The 23,720-nt window shown below is 35.7% G+C and overlaps 1 long non-coding RNA gene across 1 annotated transcript; it reads right to left on the bottom strand.

Annotated features, from left to right (window-relative positions):
- Nucleotides 1-19,503: 19,503 nt before the first annotated feature.
- Nucleotides 19,504-21,616, bottom strand: LOC118698124 (uncharacterized). Its single transcript, XR_004981835.1, has 3 exons — nt 21,520-21,616; nt 20,729-20,931; nt 19,504-19,702 (listed from the first exon to the last, which is right to left on the bottom strand). It is a non-coding gene; the product is annotated as an uncharacterized LOC118698124 (long non-coding RNA).
- Between the last annotated feature and the right edge of the window lie 2,104 nt (nt 21,617-23,720).

Genomic DNA, 23,720 nt, shown 5'->3' with positions numbered 1-23,720 from the left:
ATTCCTAGGCAGTGGAGCTTGATTCTATTTACCAATAAACTGTGAGAATACTCTACGGAAGGCTCGTGACTCATGCCAACTATCACTGTCCTGTTTACAATTTAAAAACTAGCACAATCCCCAAAGAGCAAACATGGAGCCATGTGATTTGGAGAATATGAAACAAAAACTTGCCCTTTTCTGAGGTCAAGTGTCAGAGAACAGTTGTAAGCACATTAAATATGTTGGTATTAATACATCCCTAAACTTTGAGAATGATGAAGATCTAATTGTTAGAAGTGCATATATTTACTGAGGCTTAATAAGGTTTTCCATCAAGGTACCCTACAGAAATGGTACCAAATCCAAAAATTAAAATCTGTACCTACAGAGAGTAGAAAGGATGGGAGAAGAGCACTGGTGCTAACTCTACACTCATAATAAAAGAATTTCATTTCACTGCAACTGATGTAGAAATATTTGATGGTATTTGGTGTCATTTAAGATGGGTAAAATATTTCTGAGAGCATCCAAGAAGGCTGAAAAACTGTTTGGTGTTACTGTAAATCAATGAAAGATAGAATTATTTAGTTTGGAAAAGACCTTTTTCTCCAAAGTAATCTCAAGTCATTGATTCATGTAAGAATTTTACTAGGCCCTTGGGTCTTTCACATTCACTTATAGAGTTCACAGAAATGAAAATTATATTTGCTGTTTTCAATACAGCATGTTCAATAAACAATAATGGAGTAATGCCACTTTGGCTTCAAGCTGAAAGATACATACTTGCTATTAAAGCCTCAAAAGAATGGAAACTGAAAAAGACTATTAGGTATCAATACATGAAGTACAACTGAAATGTGTAACATGAAATTGAACTAATGCTTAGGAAGAACAAAAGTGATGTGCAAAATAGTGTAACAAAATTTCATATTTAATATTAAGTCTTATGATTATATGGAAAAGTGAAAACTTATAATAAAGAAGTAAAAATTCTATTAAGTAAGTAGTAAATATTTAGCATTCTATAAATAAAAATCAAAGTTAAAATGCAATTTACATCTAATCCAAAAACTATTGTAAAAAATAGAATAAAAAAGTTCGTAATCTGAAGGTAAGATTAAAATTCCTACATTCCCAGACCATTATACAATTAGCAAAGACCTTGATGGACCAAAAAGGACCTCTGCTTCCTCTGGTACTTTTCATCAAAATGCTTCCTTTGGTATTTTTCTTCAAAATATACTTGCATGCCAGGAGTAGAAACATGAGGGAAAGGTCATGCTTAAGTCAATTTTACTTTCTAGTTTTTGTCAGCCACCACTGTAGGAATTGCTTGGAGGTCATACCTGGACAAAAACCCCTTCAAATATACATCGATAATTCTAATTTGACTCAATTGTTTTTAATTTTATGAATTTGTTACAGCTTTTTTTTTTCTGTGTGAAGAAATTTCACAGTTAAATTTCTGAGTTGTGAGAAAGCAATTTTTTTTCTGCAGTTTAAACCTTTTGCACAGGGAACTGGTTGAGTCCCCAGTCCTGGAGGTATTTAAAAGATGTGTAAATGCAGTACTTAAATACATGTATTTAAGACACAGCAGTATTAGGTGACAGTTGGACTCAATAATCTTAAATGTCTTTTCCAACTGAAATGATCCTAGGATTCTATAATCAATTCTTTGTCACAGTAATAACAGTCATATGAAATATGCCCATTTTGTTTTCAAAACTTACTTATCTTGTACTGACTGGATTAAAAGCACAAACACTAGATAATTGCTTAGTGTGCTGCTTCATAAAATAAGAGATGTAGCATCTGATCCATGCACCTAATTATATTCCCTTATTTTCTTGGTCTATCAGCCACTTTTTTTGTAGGAAAACAGGAATGTTTTAATCTTTTTATCATTTTTGTCACCGGTCAGATGATTACTGAACTGTCACAAGCAGTCAGTGCTGGAGTTTAACAACCACAAGATAGGAAAAAAAATATTTGCAACACTTACAAAAGTAGTGTTTTGTTTTGCTATTTTTTAATAACTTCTCTGAATCCAAAGGCATTTTTTTTTACTTCCTTCCTTGTATTTTCATTTCACTGCAACAATTATTTTCTTATTTCACAACTACATCTTAAACTGACCAGAGTGTGATGAAGTTGTAATCCATTTCAACTGTGAGTCTTGACCTCAGTTGAATTGACCTCATTTTATTAACAGTAGAACTTGTATTATTTTGTTAGTTATGGTGGCACTCTTTTCAGCACATAATTAGCCTTCACCTCATCCTCCTGGAAGCTTCTTCTGACTTCTTTTATACAGTAAAGCACTAAAAGAAAGGAAGTGGTTTCCAAAAATCACAGGCAGAATTGAGAAAAATGGAAAGGACAAGGACATAATGGTAATATCAGCCTTGAAATACAATGGAAGACTTGTCCAAGGACGTACTTCACATCATTACCCTCATCTTACCTTAACCATCTGTCATATGTTCCTCAAGAACTAGATTTAAAACTTTCAAATATTAACATTTCAACTTAATGATATGCAATGAAATTGCCTAAACCTTTTTCACAGCTAAGAAACTTTGGGCTGATATCCTCTCTACTAATAATGTGTACCTCCTGAAGTTATTGCACAAAGATCATATATGGCCCATTCTGGTTTTCTTCTCCTAGAGATGACATCTATAATTTTTCTGAGAAGCCAAACTGAGCCAGACTATGGCACCTACAACTGCCTTACAACAACAACTCTTATAGTGAGAACAGGAGCATATTTTGCAGTAATAAAAAATGACAGGCCAATTACAGTGAGCTTTAACTTTTATAGGTAAATTACACACAACAGATTTTATTAGTTCTAAAGTAATGATTGTTATCAACCTGTACTTTTATTATCTCATGCCTGCTAAACCAGCATGGTTCAGTTGATTAACACCTCCCAACTTTCATGGACAAGTATAGTATAAAACATAACAGCAGTAACAGCAATTGTACTATAAATGCAGATCTAACACTAATAGAAGATGTCATTACTTATACAGTTTTTCAATATTAAAGAGACCCACTCCATGGTATAACAAATTACTAGAGCAAGTTGTTGTTTGTGTTTTTCTTTTGTTGATATAATAATAAATTTGGCTTAAAAATTATTCCATAAATCACAAAGTCAAACATCTGCCAATGAAATATTGTTCTCTACAGTATTTTTTCTCTGTGCTATTTAAATGATGAAAGTTCTTGAAATATTGCTTTCATTCCCACAGAAACAGTTTTAAAACACAGATGACTGATCAAACAGCAGGACATATACGCTAATCTAGTGCAGTTCAGCTGGTGATAAGAGAATGTACATTCTCCATTAAGGCTTCATTTGGCTCAGTTCAAAAAGTCCACTGATTAAGTTAAGTATCTGATTAGTAGGATCACAGAATCATTGAGGTCCCAATGGGCCTTTGGACACCATGGTGTCTCACACCCTTGCATAGTGTACTATCAACTAAGCACGGTGCCCAGGTCTCTGTCCTCTCAGGTTTTGAACATCTTGAGGGATGTAAACTGCACAGCCTCTCTGGACAATCTCTTCCAGTGTTGGACTTGTTTATTCTTATGATAATATGAAATTTTACTGCTTTTCAGTTTCTATCTCTTGCCTTTTGTACTCTCAGTGGGCTCCACTGAGAAGGATCTGGCTCCCACTTCTTCATTCACTCCCATCAAATATTTATAAACATTGGCAAGACCTGCACTAGCCTCTTGCCCCAAACCTTCTTTTGCAAAGTGAACTCTCCTGCATGTCTCAGCTCCCGTTGCATGAAAGGTGCTCCAGTCCCATAAACATCTTTGTGGTCCTGCCCTAGGCTGTCCCCAGCATGTACAGGGCTCTTCTGCCAGAGAGCCCACAGCTGGATACGCTCAATAGTGCTGAGCAGAGGAGAAGGATCTCCTCTTTCTATCTGCTAGAAATGCTTTTCCTGCCTAGGATGCTGTAGCCCTTTTTTTCTACTCATGGGACACTTGTGATTCATGGTCAATTCATGGTCCACCAGGAACACTAGACTCTTTTTTGCAAAGCTCCTTTGCAGACAATCAGCCTCCACTGTTTACTGGTGTGTGAATTTATTCCTCTTCAGATACAGGACCTAAAATTTTTCTTTCGTCAGGTTCATGAGGTTCATCTTCACCCCTTTCCTCAGCTTGTTAAGATTCCTCTGAATGGCAGTCCCACAGTTTGAGCTTCTCTTTGACACTTTATTTTCATCTATAAACTGGCCGAAGGTGAATATTAAAGCTAGACTTTCTAATACATGAAACACTTTAGCAGAAACCTGCTGAAAATTTGCACTCAATTTAAGTGTTTTTAAGTGTTAGTAAGGCATGATTTAAGAAAGTCTGCTTCTTTGGGCTTAGATCCTTGGATAATTATGAACCAAATGATCCACCACTTACCTTTAGGATCCTACAAACACAACTACATGTACTCAGAGAAATTTCTCTCCTTGATCCTAAAACCTGGATTCAGTTTATTCATCTCCAACTTTCAGCTGTCCAGCTTCAAGTTGTTTTCTTAGGGCTGGCAAATTTGATACATGGTATCAGCCACAAAGGCTCAAGAGAGTTTTAGAAAGGCAAATATAAACCAAATAGGACACTTTTACATATCTAAATTGGCACTAAATACAAATACACAGGCAAATAAATCTTATTTCAAGCATCCAAAGTATCTCAGGCTACATGGTAGGTTAGCTAGTATTATAAATCAGTCTTGAACTAGGCTCTTAAGCTCTGCTGAACTAGTTTGTTAAATGCCAGTCTTGTATTTTGGAATGGAATCTAAACCCTCTAAATTTCCTGTAGAAAATATAAAATATATTTAGGGATCTCAACATAGTGTTTAATGAAACATTTCAAGGAATTTAACCTTCACCTTGCAAAAAGGATTCTGACGTCTAATCTCCAAATGTCTTTAAGTAAGATGGAGTAGACAGAAGCCAGTTAAGTTCTTCACTTATTGGGTTATAGCATGTTCTCTTTTTTTTTTTTTTTTTTCCTCTTACTCAGTGAATTCCAAATTCTGTTCTGGGATCCTGATGTCAGAGGAAAGGGATAAAATTGAAAATTTGGAAAACAATTTTTTTGTATGCTTTTACACGACCCATTCTTCTAGGAAGACAAATGTGAACTGAACTTTCTTTATGGTACAAAGGGCATTAAAGCCAAATCTGCCTCACTCTCTGGATGTATATGTAATCAGTAATGAAGAGATGAGAGATTTCTAAAGGAGAGTGAGAGACCTCTTCTTTCTGTGGTAGATTGTTCTTGACTGGACATCAGGTGCACTCCTCTTCCATCAACAAGACAGAGGGAGAAAATGCAATGATAAGCTAGTGAGTTGACATATCCATTAGTGTCACAGGCAAAACAAATTTGGCTTGGGGAGATGAATTCAATTTATTGCCAACTATTGGTAAACAGAGTAGGATAAAAAATAATAATTAAACTAAAAACATCTTTTCCTCACCCCTCCTTTCTTCCTGGGCTCAACTCCATTCTTAACTCTTCTACCTCCTCATCTTGGACCCTATTGGAATGGTCTTCTTCCAACACAGGGACAGCTTCTGGAATCTTCTCACAAATGCCACTCTGCAATCTGCCCTGCTGCCAAGACTTTGTCATGCAAAGGCAATAGGTATACTCTGTTTGCTTAAATCCCTATGTAGAAATGGAGGTCTGCTTAATATTAAGGATCTTCAACACCCCAGTTAAGAAAATAATAATTTTCATAGTATGGCTCATATATTTATCCTAACCTACATCTTCCTCTAATGTCCTTGTAGGAAGAAAAATTCAGCTTTTGACATAATGTAGGCCACAAATGTGTCTGATTTTACCAAAGTAATAGAATTCTGTTAGCATTGGAAAAGAAATTAATCAGGTGAGATGAATCCTATGATAAAAGCTTGGCAATTGTTCATAAAGGAATATTTGCCCCTAAAGCAAATTATCTATTGATTGTCACACAGAAGCAAGCTATATATGAAGACAAATGGGCCTCAGAGTTCTAGTCCTACACAGACTACCTCATCTCCTCAGTTCATACAGAACCTCTTCATCCTCATACCTTGCAGGCTGCAGGATGTGGTCTGTCATACTTATTACCCACCACAACAGTAAAAATGTTTGTTATTAAAACAAACCATAAAGCAGCTGCATAAAGCCCAGAGAGAGTGCAAACACATTTTATGGTGTTACTTTGAACTCATTTTCTGTGAATGAATCAAGTTGGAGCAGGATTTGAATACTGCTAAAGCCAGGTCTCTAAACCAGCAACATGAAAATGCATCTTATTTTCATTTCAGTTGTAATAGCTTCATTGTAATTCTGTTAACCTTGCTGTAATCCAGGGTAACTAAATTAAAAGTTCATCTGCATGCATAATTAATTTTATATTTGATACTGGTCCTGTCACATTATATATTAATGACACAGTAAGCTAAGGACTGGCTTAAGGACTTTGCCTACTGTATAAACTTCTTTTAGAGCAAAATAATCCCTTTATTAATGCTATATGTCTATCAGGGGTACACATACAATTTTGTTTGAAAGTCAGTCCTGGTTGTCTCCAAACCTTGAGGAAAACCATGTTTGAGTGGTAAATACAAGCAAAGTGTCAGAACATATGCAAATGCAAGTGCAGCTGCAAACATGTCTAGTTAAAATGTCTGAACATCTAATGTGTTTATGCTTATGTGATGCATGTCTTTTAGCTATACACCTTAGTAGAATATTTCTGAATTTTACTTGCATGAGGCCAATTGAGGAAGTAAATTGTTGTCCTTGAGTTCAAAGCAAATAGGATTTTAAATCTGAATATCTGTGTAGAGATTCTGGCAGTATAAAACAATGGGAATAGAACACCTTTTGCTGGAGAAAGGGACGTGAGATTCTCAGGACATCAACTGGTGTCTGGTTCAAAGAAAAACAAGACAGAAAAGTGACCAGAACAGATCCAGCTAATACCAGCTGTGCAGATATGATTTCACTGATGTGAGGATGACAAAAAAAAATTATGCACAAGTAAACGAAATAGCATTGGTTGCTTCTTGGACACAGACAATGCTTGTAAAAGTAGTCAGATCTGATTAGTGAGGCCAACAAAGAGACAATTAAATGAGCCAAATAGAGGCTTGTCTGGTCATTTACAAACAGGACACCTTCTATGATATTAAAACTCACCCAAATAAAAACCCTCATAAAATCAGAAGCCAAAATACACAACCAGAACAGGCATAAAGCAAGAAATTTGATTAAAGTAATTTTCCTTACAAATGGTGATGAAACACCATGAATTAAATGTACTTGGAGAAATCACTCAGAATATAAACTGAGCAGAAGAACAAGAATGAGAAGAAATGCCCATATTTACAGCCCTTCAGAGCTAAAAAGAGCAGTGCTTCAGCTTTGTGGGCTGAAGAATGCCTCTCAAACTTGCATCAGAGGGTCACAAGTTTTGCTTTAGAGAGTGCAAGCAATCCTGAAGATACAATCTTCAGTAATAAACTGTATTACTATTAGGAATTTTTCACTTTAGAGCTGAATTTTCTAAAATTCCTTTCCAACTACTGAACTTTTTATTCATTTTTTAGTAAGGTTGAAAGCTTTTCTCCTTCCATCTAAATATTTGCTCCATAATTAAGCACTCACATTCTTTGATCCAGTTAATTTCTTAATCTCTTTTCTTATAGATTGCTGTATTAGTTTATGAAGCTATACAGTCGAAGTCTTTCTCACCGTTTCTGGATCATTTTAGAATTAATTTGAATTTTTGCTAATGATTTGTTGAACGGTGGATATCATAAGAATTAATGGTATTCCACCACAAGACTTGCTTACTGTAACCATGGAGCAAGATAATTCAACTTTTGAAAGATTTTCAGTGGTAAATTTCACCAAGCATTACATTAAGAATACATGAGAAAATCATCTAGCATAATCATCAAATAATTCAACTCACTCCTTTAAAAGTCTAAACATTCAGTTTTGTAAATAGAGACTCTTTAATAAGCTACCAGATACAATGTAACAGGACACTTTCTAACAGAAATGAAGCAACCATGTCTTCAAGAGCTTCAATCACCTTTGTAGCTGAGGTGAACATCACTATCCATTGAACCTGCAATCTGTTGTCTGTACATTTAACCACAATGATTTCAGTAGCATTGCCTAGGTTATTTACAAAGAGGATTTATTTAAAATAGCAGAGGACACTTAACCAGAAGTATTTATGAAGAGCTCCCTTGCAACGCTTAAAGCATTGGATCCTCCAGTAAGTAATTTTTAAGATATATTATTTACGCCTTCCTAATTTCAAATATTCTGAGTTTAAATCAAGTGCCATTTTGTGTTAAGTCAGATACCTTAGAGATGCCAAAATATTATGCACCACAATAATAGCATTCAGTAAAAGTGAAAAAAGAAAAAGAAAGCAGCATGTTATTGTCTCATAATGCAAACTAACCTTAGAATATTCTCATTGTGGTAATGGGTGTTCCAAAATCATCTTTCATTGAAAAATATTTTATTCTTATTCTGGTTATAAATTATTGGATTTGAGGTCTGGATTTTTATTTTCTCAAAAGGTCCAGCCTGAGGGCTGTCTCTTGGAGTTGTGCTTTGATTGAATCCAGAACCCTCTTCTAGCATGATGCTTATCACAAGGTAGGACAAAGGAAGGAATGGAGCCAATGGAACCAGTGCAGTGATCAACTTAATCAATTGTCTTTTTGAATTCGTTGTTGCCTTTAGTGGCATACCTACATAGACTGCACTTCCAGCTCCCTTTATTTTGATTGTTTGTTTTATGTGTGGGGGTTTTTTTTGTATTTTTTGTGGGTTTTTTTTTATTATTTTTTTATTTTATTTCAAGCTCATATGCACTTCTGATCTTGTCTGATTCCAGAGGAAAAAATGTGCTCTAATCCCATTGTTTTTTTTCTCTGAAAGAAGATACAGGGGGAGACAGCAAGAAAAGGAACTACAAAGGTATAACTTCAGGGCACAGAGAGGCAAAACCAAAGCCCAACTGCTGCAGGTTCCTTGCTCTGGTAAATTCACATCTGAGCAGGCAAGAAAAGGATGTTGCTAGGCTTAAGTGAAATGTACGAGCTGCAGTAGTTATTCATGAGTGTCCCTATCTTATCTAAGTTATGAAATAAAATGTGTAAGCTTAGAGTACCTTCACCATGTCACCCTCATCAGTAGTTAAAGGTTGACCTTAACTTATGCACTATGCTTTATCAGGCCAGGAATACATGCATCATCAATGGGTTGAGTATAACTCCCTTTGAATCACGGCGCCATGCTTTTCAGAAAGATAATATTTTTAAATTATATAGAATAATTTCATTATTTCAGACTCATCTGTTCTGTGGATACCTCCATGCTGTAGTTAAAGTGAAGACTTCAGATTCCTGTAAATAAGAGGTACATATTTTGCATTCATTTTATCTTTTATATGCAGTAGAAATTAAGGTTTCCTAAAGTCCCTGTTGCCCTTATGATAGCAAACATTTTGAGTCCTTTTGGGAAGAACCTGAGGGCATCTTCAAGGAATAATCCCCAGACTATTTTGTATATTCCCCTACTTGATGTCAATGAAATGGCAAATAGACTGTCTAAAGGATATGTGCAAATATTGTTGCTGATGGGCTGGGTACATCACCAATTCCCAGTTCCATCCAGGAGTATCAGCAGGTTTGCCCCAGAGCTCGCCTTTGGGATGACTGAGCAAGCAATCAAGGTAGATGGCAAGCTCTTCTGGCCTTGAGGCTACCCTGAGGGCTGCTCTACACGGTAACATAGACCCAGCATCTGGGACTCTGCAGGCGATCAGTGAAGCAGCCTGTGCTTTCAGAGCTGATGCTTCAGGCTCTTGGCATACCACTTATGTCTCGCTAAACAGTTCACACTTTCACAGTAGTCAGAAACTGAGAGCAATAAGCCTGTTCAGCTATGAGATATGAATATATTGGGTGCAAGTGAGATAGTATTGGTGATAGTATTTTAAAGAGGAAAAAATTATAAATATTGGATGACTTTGATACAGAGTATAAAGCTGAATGACAAAGGGCCTGATCCTGTACTGGTGCTACATATGACTGGTCTTGTCTTTGATTTTGACTTGTCTGTTTTTTGCATTCTTTTACTTTCTAACCATTAGAAAATTAGCTCCTGTTTATTCAAGTCCTAAGTAGCAAACTAGCATCTCAATACTTTTCCTATATTTATGACTAAAGGAGATATGGAAGTGAGAAAAATAATTATAATTTTGCCCCAGTAGAAATGACTGTTCAACAGAATATCCTCTAGCTGGTCTTATTTGCATGCAATACATGTAGAAGAAAAGTATGCAATGAATTTAATGGCTTTTTTCTTACTCAATATACTAATTTATGGACTTATAAACACAACATAATTTGTTGAATAGTGCTGGAGAACAAGTTCATCAGCTCATTAAAATCTTGACAATATAAACTGCAATTAACAAAAGGGAATTCAGTGTGTTACAGACTTTGTCATTCAGCTAAAGGTTTCTACCTATTTGCAATAATTTGAAATGCCAGATTGCAAGAGTTTAATTAGTTTAATTGTAGTTCTTGGTGTTCCAGATGAGTTCATACTTGGACAGTATTCTAAATATTTAAAATTCTCTTGGAGAATTGGATGGCATCAAGTTGCTGCTGGGAAGCAAGAAGCGGTAATAATGCTATGCAGTGGCATGTGATGGGGGATTTAAACAATCAAAGAAAAGTAACACCCACACATTTTGGATTAAAATTCACTTTTGGCAAATCTCAAAGCAGACTCTCTTGAATAGCATTTCCAATTAATCCATAATGAATAGTCTTAGAAGGCTATTAGGTTAAATTGTTCCCCATATAATTATGGGAATTAAGAATGGATTGAAAGAAGCTCTGAGGAAAGAGACTTGGGGATGTTGGTTGACAGGATGCTCAATGTGACCCAGCAATGTGCACTCAGAGCCCAGAAAGCCAAATGTGTCCTTGGCTGCATCAAAAGAACCATGACCAGCAAATTGAAGGATGTGATTCTGTACCTCTGCTCTGCTCTGGAGAGATCCCACATGCATCCAGCTTCGGGGCCTCCAACATGAGAAGGACAAGAACCTGCTGGAGTGAGTCCAGAGGAGTGGCACCAAGATGGTCAGAGGGCTGGACCACATCTCCTCTGAAATCAGAATGAGAGTTGGGATATTCAATCTGGAGGAGAAAAGGCTCTTAGAGCAGCCTTCCAGTACCTGAAGGAGGCCTTTGAGAGAGCTGGAGAGGGGCTTTTTATAAGGGCATTCAGTAATCGGATAAGAGGGCATGGCTTCAAATCAAGAGAGAGTAGGTTTAGATTAGGCATTAGGGAAGAAATTCTTGACTGTGAAGGTGGTGAGGCACTGAAACAAGTTTCCCAGAGAAGCTGTGAATGCTCCATCCCTGGAAGTGCTCAAGACCAGTTTGGATGGGCCTCTGAGCAACCTGTCTAGTGGAAGGTGTCTCTGCCCATGAGAGGGGGATTGGAACAAGGCAATCTTTTTAAGGTCCCCTCCCTTCCAAACTATGATTGTATGATAATTATCCTGTTTAAACACGACCCTTGCTTACAATCTCGGACAAATATGTAATATTTTAAATATTAAACATCTTTAGTATCAGTTTTAAAGTTTATGACTACATGAACAAAAGAGGTTAAATTCCCAGGGTCTATTCGTTAATATAGTACCATGGGCATAAATGTATGGATTACTGGCAAGCATCAAACCACAGCTTTTAAACACAGAACTGAATAGAAATGAACATTACTTTCCCTGGTGTCATTCCACTGTATAATATCTGTACAAGATGCTATACACCTTTTCCCAAAAGGCATTACTAATGGCTGTTTTCTTTCTATCTAATCACTGGATTTGGTTTGCTTGTGACTTCTAATCTCCCTTACTTGTGCAGAAGAATGGGTGTTCATAGGAACTTAATTTTGGAAAGCCTGAAAGTTTTCTATTCCTCTTGTAGCTTAATTTACCACTGAATCATGTTCCTAGTTACACCAAAGAGCTAGACATAGAAAGGGATTCTTTCCCTCATTTGTGTTCAATTAAAAATTTGTATCTGACATGTATTTAACCATTCGGTTGCCACACTTCTTACAATGTGCACCCATGAAAATACTGACAAATTTACAGGACACCTATGACCTGCATTAAGAATGCAAATTACAACATGGGCAAAAGACAAATTTTGAGCAGCAACTTGCAAGCCTTATTCTCATGCAGAAATGGACATACTTTCGCATATATTTGATCAGTGTTCCTGTTTTTAGCACTTGGAAATAAATTAAATGTTACTCCACTATTTACCTAAAATAATGTGAGCAGGTCAAACACATTGTAGCAATGCTCATATATGTGAAGCTGTAACCCATAAAAAGGTATGTCCTTGTGTGCCACTAATATTTTCCAAGAGCAAAAAATTTTCATTTAATCTGAAATATTACAATCAAAGTTTCACTCAAATCAAGTACTCAGAGAGGGAAAGTCTCAAGATTAAAATGAATTTGAAAGCTGTGTTCTCACCTCCATTAGTTCATGTCAATGGATACTCTTTCAGCTGAATACACTACTATAAATGTTGACAGAAAGAAAAATAATATTTTCTGCAAATGTAAAGAAAACACATAGAAGGTGATTTCAAAATTCTTAATGGCAATTACTTGTAATGTCATTTGTGTTCATTTAGTCAGAAAGAGAAACCTCTCAAACAAAAGCTCCTTGTCTGAATAAAGTAGTTTGAACTTTGGATACAAAATACTCCCATAACTCAGTTATGTACAGAATTATGTTTACAGCACTGACCTCTTTGTTAAGCCCAATTAACTATATGCTCCCACTTAATTTCATCAACTTTCCTCAGCCTCATGAAGTCACTCCATTTCTCCTTCTTGTCTAAATTTACCACACCAGAAAATAGATTAATGGTTACTTTCTCATCTAACTAAAGCTGAGGAACTAAATGGTTTCAGACAGAACCTTCTTTTGCTGTCACAGAAGAGTAGTGTTTGACTGAGAGCTCTTTAGGACTTGAACTGACTTTCACTGTTTGCCTATGTAGCTTCTTGCACTCTGTAGCAATATCATGAGGAAAATAAAAAACACAGCACATTTTCTTGCGGTTTTTTTAACAATTATTGGGTGATTAAATAGAAACCTACATAAATATTTTTTTCTTGATAGGTTGGGGAACTTGACTCACTCCTGAAGAACTGAACTGATATGTCACAGATCAACACATGGAGCAAATTACTCCTGCTCCTCACTTTGGGGATTGTAGTTTCTAATGGAGTGTTCAGTTAAAAAAACATATTTTTCATGGTGGAAGTTTTAATTTTTTAAAAAGGTATTTCCAAGCAAATATGTTTGCTCCATTATGGGATTACTAAAATACAAATTATGACAATGAAGATATAAATTGGGATTTTGGTTGGTGAATAACTTCAAATATCAAATGTGTTCAAACAGTAATATTATCTGTGAGAAGATCACAGAAAGCGATATATTGTCAGTTTGATTGCTATATTTCACTGCAATTAGTAAAACCTTTTTCTCCAGCAAAAAAAACAACTGTAATCCTACAGAAAAATAAGGACATGTTTCCTTTTCCTAGGGGTATTTTTTTTCGATTTGAGAGTAAGCTGATTCTTTTGGTACTACAATACTTAGAAAATTCTATTACTATCCACTGTTAAGAGGATGTTGCCTACAGTTCAAATATGTTTTGTCTTTGTTCTGAGAAAAGTGCTTTAAGTTACATGTCAGATTTCTAAGTTCATAGCAAATATGAATTTCACAAGATTTGTCTTGTCTCACTGCAATAAAGCTGGTATAAATTAGTGTCTTTCTCACCCAAAGAATGTTTTCCATTTTTAAACATCTTTGACTTGTGTCAAGATCTTTCCTCAAAAGGTTGATACCTGTCTTTTTGTTAAAAAGTGAATATCAAAAAGAGAAACAAAAGGAAATTTGAAAAGAAAGAGGATACATTTTTTGAATGAAGAGGCAGATTGAGACAGAAGTGGTGAGTGGGTATGGACTTTTTTTGTATGGACTTTTTAGTGCAGCTTGACAGGAAATTAAGCACCTTTATATCTGCTCATCTATCATGGATTCACCTTTATCTCTTGACATGTCCTTAGTAAGTGGTGACATTTGGAAACAGTTCAGTTAAAGTCACTGTGTTCTGGGTAATGCTGCAAACACTGTGTGTGAAATAAATAACTTGTAAATTGCATTGCATGAATATCACTACTGAAACAGCAAGTGGTATCATAACAATTAGTAAGTATAACAAAGTTGAATGAATACTGATTAGTCACTTATTTTATCATAGTTCTATGGTCAAAGGCCACTGTAACCTTCAAGATTCATAAAAATTATGTCTATGTTAGAAAAAAGACTGGAAAGATTCAACTTTTCTGTTAGCTGAAATGCATTGAGAGGTCAAAGAAAAAATTAATACATTCTCTTCTTATAGCTTAACCTCATAGTTAAAGGAAGTGTTTTCCTTTCTTTATCTTAGAGTCAATTTTTTTATACTACGGCAAAATGTCTCACTCTCTTTTCTATCTTTCTTCTGCAGCTGAGTCGTGAAAACTGTTTAGAGCCATGCTGGAGGAGAAGGGAACCTTTAAATATTAGTAATTGTACATAAATTCTACTCCTCTGCCAGATTTCCTTTCCTGTGATATAGTTAAGGTCATGTCACCTGTTACACTCAATGAAGAGAAAACACATAAAAGCATTACAGACAGTAGCCTGACTAAGGGTCTAAAATGGAAATTCAAACATGGGGTACTTCAAACAAAAAGTTCCAGAGAATACAGCTGTGGAATTTCTAGATCAAAGTATTTTAGCTTTCAGTTCTTTGTAAAAGACTTAGAAATCCTTCCCTGGGCCAGGGTGGGGGGTGGTGGGACGGTGAAGGGGATAGGGCTATGTGGAAGAAAAAAAGTCATTTTTAAGATATTAAAATGTGGGAAGTGAAATTTTCCAACTGGTTTACACATTAAGTGTGCATGCAAATGCATAAACAAGACTGTATTTTGCCTTTTAATGTTCTTTGTTTGGCATATATCAAGGTATTTTAGAAAAAGAGGAATCTATGCCATAGGATCGCTGATATATTTATTATGGAATCTTTACAACATCTCAGATGTACTTAATTTTTGAAGAAGCTCAAGAATACTCTATTAACTGAGATTTTGAACCAAGCTATGCAGAAAACAATATTGAAGAGGTACTTTGTCATCACAGTCTGTAAAACTGCTTTAGAAAAGAAATTTTCAAGGAGTTCCCATTTTACAAGTATCACAACTTTTTTATTGTCATGTGGTCAACTGCTCTCCAATTATGCAGAAGATATTAATAAATATAGGTTGTTAGAAATTATTGCTATATTGTGGATTCGGATATCATGTATGCATGGTTGGTCTTTTGGCGATCCAGTCTTCCATAACTTGCTATAAACGTGCACTAATACTACAGGCGTGCCAGGTGTCGTTCATAATGTAAGGCTCAAGACACTGGTTCATGACTCACACATCCTTTCACACACATTAATGTAATTGTGCTGCAGTCCTACACTTTCTTCCGTGATGGGAATTTGATCAAGCAGACAATGATGGTCACTACGTCTGAGTGAACAGCAAGCACTGGGGTATATATCTACCGGCATAAAACATCTACCAGAGCTTCATGGTGGTCATGTCCTTCTTATTGGCAGCCAATCCAGCATAACCAATCTGTTTTGCTCAGTTGTTGCACAGTTTGAAATGTCTGATGGATTGAACCCTTATTAGCAGCCAAGAGAGGAATAGGAGTATCTGATGTGGTATAAAGATCAACACAAATGTGATGTTAAATCTTGTGAGCTCTTATGTTCAAATTAAATAAAAGGGAGAGAAATGCCAATTCAGGATGCCACAAAATCATGGATGGAGATAATATAGAGGGCAATTTTTTTAACCTTCAGCCTAGAAGAGAGTATGTTAAAAATAAACTACAACAAAAATTGTGAGCAGAGTTATTACAGGATAATTACAAAGCATGGGTCTGTTTAAATTTTCTTTATATTAGTGTAGCATTTTTCCTCCTTCACTCCTCCCTTATTCAGTTTTTATAACTTACAGTTAGTTTAAAATTAAACTATCTTCTAAAGTCTGAGAAAATGTCATTGCATTTGATCTACAAAGCATCCAGCATGCCTCAGAATGCTGTATAAATAACATGGAGGTCTAATTCTGTGCTCAACCTCAAGAGATGTCAGAGGGAGCAGAAAGATAATTTTAAAGTTATTTTTATTCTGTTTAGATTTTGCTTTGACTGAGAACAGATGGTATGTTGTAACTATCTTTTCAAATGAGCTGAATGTCTACAGGTTTGAAAGTTTAAGGTAAATCTCCTTGTTATACTCTGCATGAAGGAGAGCTATAGAAAGGCCTGTGCAAGTACAGGGTAGTTTCTGCACTAGGTGAATCCTCTGCTGGGATGTTAAAGCATCTTCATTAACTGCAGCAATATACATGGGGCAAATATATGAGACCACATAGTTCTTTAAAGACCCAGAAGTGCAGCTGGCCCTGTTTGTCAAGACAAATAGGTGCCAGAGATGAGAAGCCACATGGAAGCCTGTTTTCCAGCTGGCAGATTTAAAAGGCTTCCAGTCAAAAAGAGGATTCATGCAGAGAGTAGCTTATTAGCTAGAGGACAGAAGAGACTTACTGCCTGATTTGAAAGGTTCTAGAAATTGTTTTCTTTCCTCTTCTCTAGAGGGGATGGGATTGTTCTCTCTGTTAGCTTGATGGTTAATCAAAGTCATGTGTATTCTGTAGCTGAATTGCTCTGGTACTCATTTCAGGCTTTGACCAGTGAACAAACACTGCACCACAAAGTTTTGAATCAATATGTTTTAACTCAAAGCAGATTAGTCACAGAGGCTGGTTTTCTTGGTTTGTTTCTCCCACTGCGTTTTCTTTACACTCAACACAGACACAAAGCCTCTTTCAGAAAGAGCTTAGAAAATATCTAAGTTGGGCTGGTTCAGTCATCCTTGAAGGACTTTCTTTTCTTTCTAAGGAAGCTCATTAGATTACTTGTCACCTTCATCAGAAGTACATTCTTTTTGATATCTTTCTCTGTGTAAACTGCTATAAGAAATGTGATGTTAAATATTTTGTCAATTTTAGAAGGCTTGTTGAAGCAAAATTCTGTGCACTAAGCTTAAGCCTTGCAAACTGCTGTCTGTATATTTCTGTTCAAATTCATAGAAGTCTTCAATATTGTCTAAAGAAAAACAGAATTTAGACAAATCATTGTAGTGTTCATTGTGGTATTATTCAATTAGCACATATTGTAGGATTATGAATACAGAATATTTCAATATTCCATATAGTCCACAAGTGAGCTGTGCTGTGGATTTTTCTAGGTGGGGGGAAATGACTGGCACTAAAATTGTTGGTTTTATTTCAGTGTCTAAGTGATAATAGGAAACTTGAAAGCACACTTTAAAAGAAACAGATTTTGTTAGAGGCCTTGTTTTGTTTGTCGGTTGGATGGATTCAGCTGTGCAAGGTTGTTAAATCTTAAAATGAAAGATGAGGTGTAGATCATTCAGCTTACAAACATTTGTTGTCATCCCTTTTGTAGTGAACATTTAAAAGAAGAAAATATTTCATCTACTCTTATATTTTATGTGGCAACTTGAACAAATCTGTTACCTTTGTTAGCAAAAAATTCTGTAGTAGGAATATGACTGTTTGCCATTCTGGATTTGACTAGTGGCTGACTGCTCTTACCCTGTTTACCTCCAGCAGGAGGCAAAACTTAAAGGTAATGAGAAGTAGGAGGAAAGCAAAAGCACCTGGGGAATCAGCATCAGATTCTACATTACTTCACACAATTTTACATAATTACTTAGTTTAGAATTCTTCTCATCTGTGAACAACACATAATCCACATAATCCTGAAGCTGGGTGATATGATATTTGTCTTTTGAGAAGTTCCTTTTCTGTGGATGCCACAGAATATTCCTATCATAAAGCCCTCCATATGAGACTAGTTCTTTTGCTTTTTGAATTGCTATTAATCCTTGGTGACTTCAGCAGTTTTTTTCCAAAGATCCATAAAGTCAGTGCATGCTACCTGAAATTCTGCAAGTTTTTTTGTATGTTTGCAGAATCGATTTCACTGGCATTTACTGCAACAATTTGCTAAAAATCTACGGTGTAGGCCTCTATGCATTCTCCATTCTATTGTATTTTTCCATTTGAATACATGAACTTCATTCTTTTCACCTATTTCAACAGAAATCTACTGATGACATTAATACTGATGTAAACTATATATTTAGAAGTTGAACCAAAGCTTTGTAAGAGGAAAAATTGTCTGTGAGACATTTTGTTTTGACTGAACTATTCTCAGATACCACCTGACAGATAGCAAAACCTTTCCATTTCCTGAATATGCTTTGGCAACTTGCCTTTTGAGTTTCTTCTTCCGTGGTCACAAATATCTGCTGTTTTCTGGCTGTTTGGAGCTTGATTATCTCTCATCCCTCTCTCATTCTGCCTGCAAATGATTCTGCCATTTGATCTTTCCTCCCTATGTTTGTTTCCTTTTTGTCTTTTTTTTTTTTCCCTTCTTGTTCTATCACTGCAGTCCAGCAAATTTGCTCTTGAACTGTTAGAATTGCAACTATCTCTGCCTCTGCCATGCATGCATGGGAAATATCAAAGTCCAAAACTCTGTGCTCTAGGTATTATTCTGCACCCTTGTATCCTTGATATCTTTAAATGTCAATGTGTTCCACACTCCTTTTTACCTTCTGTTATGGTTTAATGACAGACAGAAGCCAAGTACCATGCAGCCACTCACACAAGCAGCAGCATCAAGGAGAGAACTGAATCATAAGGGTAAAAGGTAGAAAACTTGTGGGTTGAGATAAAGGCAGTTAAATAGAGAGAACAACAGCCATGCACACAAGCAAAACAAAACAAGGAATTAATTCACTTCCCATGGGCAGGCAGGTGTTGAGGCATCCCCAGGAGAGCAGAGTCCTGTCACATATAATGGTTACTGGGGAAGACAAATGGCTTCACTCTGGCTGTCCCCCTCCCTTCCTCCTTCTTCCCCCCACTTTAAATACTGGGCATCATGTCATACAGAATATCCCTTAGGTCAGTTTGGGTCACCTGTCCAGACTGTGTCTCCTCTCAGCCTCCTGTGAGCCCCCAGTCTCTCCCACAGTGTGGCAGAAAAGGTCTTGGCTCTGTGTAAGCCCTTCTCAGCAATAACAAAAACCCCAAACATATCTTTATTATCAATCCTGTGTTCAGCACAAATCTAAAACACAGCCCCATACAAGCCACTGGGAAGAAAATTTACCTCAGCCCTAACCAGCATACCTTCATCTTTACTTCCTGAATCTTTCTTCTGCTAACCTCTGCCAGATGATACTAAAAATACAAGTCTGTATGTGCTCTCTGGATAAAGACTTTAAAGTCAGGCTGGTTTTTTACAAGAATTTATTTCTGTTGCATTTTCTCCTTCCTTAGGTCACTGCCAGTATTGTCTGTGAGCATCATCACCTTCCCTTTCCAGCAGACACCTCTGAAGAGAAAAGATAATAATTGGAAAAACTGTCATCTAACTCCCTGTTTTAAGTACTTTTTACACAATTTCACATACCTGGATAACCATACTGTTGTACTAAAGAAGATATTTTCTTCTTAACTTGGTTGGTAGTCATTTGAAAGTTCAAATTCTAAGCCAACACCTTTTTATATGAATATTTTAATTGCTTGCAGCCATATTATTCATCAAAATGACTGGTAAGAGTAACCAGGCACGTATTTAAACTTCATTAATGTAGCTGGTCAGGGGATCAACAAAGATGTTTAGAAAAAATTGGAAAATTAAAGATATTTGGTAGTTTACCAAAATGTTTTGGATTGAAAAAATTATGGAAATTTAAAGTTTGCATAAAAAGTTTGCTTTGTTGTTGCATTCAACAACAACCAAGCGAACATACAAACAAAGAGAAGATTTCTTCACCTATAGAGTTCTAATCCAGTAATTCTGACATATAATTTGAGAGCAGTCACTGGAACAGGTTTTACACAACAACTTTTAGGGCTGCATTCTTATTTTTTCTGTATATACATTTTAGTTTAAACATCTTAACAAAGCTTAATTTAGCTTGAGATCTTTAATCATCCTTTTCCTTTAATTTTGATTTTCTTGAAACATAACAATTACATCTCAAAATCAAAAGTCCAGCAACCATCAGCTTTTATCTAAATGCTAACTTATACACAGTCTGGCCATGGAAAATCTGTTATTCACCTCTGTGCTACTTAAAATAGTCATTTTAGTATTGGCAGTGCTGATTAAAAAGCAAACTTTTAACTATGGTAGGCAAAGCATCACAAAATGAAATTCAATCCAAATGAAATCTTTGTGTATATGTATATATATATATATGTATTCATACATGTCTATACATATATATATATATCACAGCTATTTTTATATTTATATATATATATATTCATAGACTTTAGCTAACATTTGATATCCATTATAAAATTGATCTCCTTAATGTAAAGTATAAAATTACCAAATTATTGTACTTACTGAGTTTTGAGATTTTATCATTATTTTTATTTCTTTAAACCAAATCTATGTCTGGGATGTCGTCCTTTTCAAAGAGGAGGAGTAGAGTAATTCGGTAATAAAACCATTCATGTACATAGGGCTGGATCCTGAGCCTGTCACAGTCAAACTGTATGTTTCCATTGATCTTTCACCTGCTGAAGTATTACCAGGTATCCACAACACTGAAAGATAGCAGAGTAAAAACAGAGAAGGCTTTTTCTTTTTTTCCCCCTGTTACTTAATGTAACCACATTACATTAAGTGTAATGTGATTTTAACAGGTATAAAACTTTTCTGGGGAGGAGAACTTAAGTTGTCAGAGACACTGTAATCTCAGCTACTTTTTCCCTTCTAGTAGTTATAAAGATATTAATAAAATCTGAGAAAAATGTCATACACTTATGAAAAGAAAATAGTTCCAACAGAAGACTATAGAATATAGTTATGAGGTATTACACTTTTCCATAATTCTCAGAAGCATTGGAACTCAAGCATGACATAGTTCAGGTAAGTTCTGCTTTTGAAAAACTAGTTTTTAAGCATGTATTCTGTACATTACTAAAACAATAATTTGAGGCACAATCAAAAGTGCAAGACTACATATATAATGTAAGTAGTTTTTACCTCATCATTACATTCCATTCTGATGGAAATTAACAGAAACAGAAATCTCATTAACAGATTATTCATACAGAATTATATTTTTAATTTAATTTGATACCTGTGAGGATCTATTCATTTCAGAAGCAATATAAAAGGTTATAACTCACCTCATGACTTGATTCATACCTCCTCTACCCATCAGTGTATGTCTTGCCTGCTGGCTAGAATCGAGGTAAGAAACATTTGGAAAAGAAGTATTTTTGGCAATTAAAAGAACTAATTTTCAGTAAGTGTGCTTAGCAAAATCAGCAAGCAGCTTTCTGTAAGATGTTTAGTTGGAAATTATTCCTTCACAGCAGAAGAATATGTTAAGTGAGTAAGAAAACCCATTTCAGACTGGGGTTTTGCCAGCAACACTGAATTCACACAGAGGGAGATTTTTTTGGCATGAAAAGCTGCAATAGTTTTAACTCTCCTCCCAAACACACACAGTCTCATCTTCTTTGCAATTACAGTGAACATGGACTGTTTGTTCAGTAGCAAGAAAATCTCTTAGCTCATGCCTACATGAACGAGGACTGATATCACAGGTAAAACAGATTCTGATCCTCTAGATATAGTAGTCTCTGACAGTATGCTGAAAATCAGTGGCATTTAAATGTGACAGTAGTCATATGAGTTGGTAAAGTAAGTCGTTAAATCTTCAAGTCTAAAAAATTTTAAATCCCCAAATCAAAATCATGAGAAATAAAAGCATGTTTTACTGAGATTCATCACGCCAATTTTCAAAAGCAAAATGTTTAGGGTTTTTATTTCTCTCTTTAATTCCTTTGGCAGAATATTTTTTCCAACACTATCATGTCCATTGGTCTTTTCTGTTCGAAGAGTTACACTCATCTTGACTACAATCATGTGGTTTAGTACCTGTAATAAGATCCTCACAACAGTGCCTTTGAGCATGGATAAAGAGCAAATGTGATTTTTTTCTGTTTTACAGGCATGTTGTCAAGCAAAAAAAAGAAAAAAAAAGAGTTTTAAATTCTTACCTTTGTATTTCAAGCAGCTGGAGAGCCTTATCTGAGTTTCATTATCTGTCCTACAGAAAGTCATCCCATAAAGTCAAAGCTCCAACTTTCTGCCTGATTTGAAGGTAAAAAAACACCCATATTTTCACATGGTATTTGCTTAACATTTTTTTGAAATGTTCTTTCTTCCACTGAGAGAGAAGGTCAGAGCTGAAATGTTGAGATGGATTTGTTGAAACTTTCCTAGAGGAAATGTTGGTCTTATGCAAGGTCAGAATCAGGATTTAATTTGCAAAATCCCGGTGAAGATAGGCAAAACTCTGGGTTCTAAAGGGAGGTTAGGAACTCTCTTATTGTTGAAGCACGGTGGAACTTTAATCCTGTTTGCTTTGAACAATGAGTTCATTGGCCTGATAATGACTTCATAAACTATCCGACGAAAAAAATCCAGTGCTGTAATTAAGGAAATGACACTGCAGCCCTACTAGCCTCTCTGTACAAGCAAAAATTTGTAAGCAAGCTAACAAAAGATTAGTCCAAATAATAAAAACAGAATACTAAAGACAAACTACGTAGTAGGTTCTTAAATACAGTGGCAGAAAATGTCACTTCTTTATCATATCTTCACTACAGGGCAAATCATGCCTGCATTTAAAACCATGACATGCTTGGAAAAGCACTGTCTTTTCTTTATTATAAGAAAACAATTCCATGGGATTAAAGAGGATTAAGAAGCTTATGAGTAAATCTGACTTGATCATCAGTCTAATAGCATATTAAAATTGTTTACTGGGAGAAGGCCAGGAGAGAAAATCAGGAAAAAAAATAAGTTGTTAAAACTCCTTAAACTTCAATGAAGTAATTAAGTTAGTTTTTGTGTGCCAGTAATTTATATACAGACATGAATGGGACGGGGCTACTGTGACAAGCGTCTTGAGCTATTTATTTTTCAGCATCAGTCTCATTACATGGTTATGGCAATGGAGGGATGCTAACAGCTCGCAGTTTAGGCAGCAGGCTAAAAAACTTAATGTTACAACATACAATATAGCTGTCTTAGCCAATTACATACAGCAAAAGCATACTGACAGTAGTTCTATCAAATCATCTTAAACACACGTAGCTTTGCTTAAAACAATGGTTGCTTATTCTCAAATACAATGCTTGTTTATAAGAGACAACGCATAGAGTGCTATTCATAAACTTGACTTTCTTAGTATCTACTAGATAAACTTTGCAACGTAGAAAGCTAAACTACACAGCTCTATTGTTCTATTTCTCCTGTCTTCTCTACAGCTTAGATATTTTTTTCTACTGTTTTAGCACTGTTGACAACTCCACTG

The sequence above is a fragment of the Molothrus ater genome, chromosome 5 (assembly GCF_012460135.2).
Source record: "Molothrus ater isolate BHLD 08-10-18 breed brown headed cowbird chromosome 5, BPBGC_Mater_1.1, whole genome shotgun sequence".
In the NCBI taxonomy this organism is placed as follows: domain Eukaryota; kingdom Metazoa; phylum Chordata; class Aves; order Passeriformes; family Icteridae; genus Molothrus; species Molothrus ater.
The sequence above is the reverse complement of the archived record's forward strand: the minus strand, read 5'-3'. Positions and strand labels throughout refer to the sequence as shown.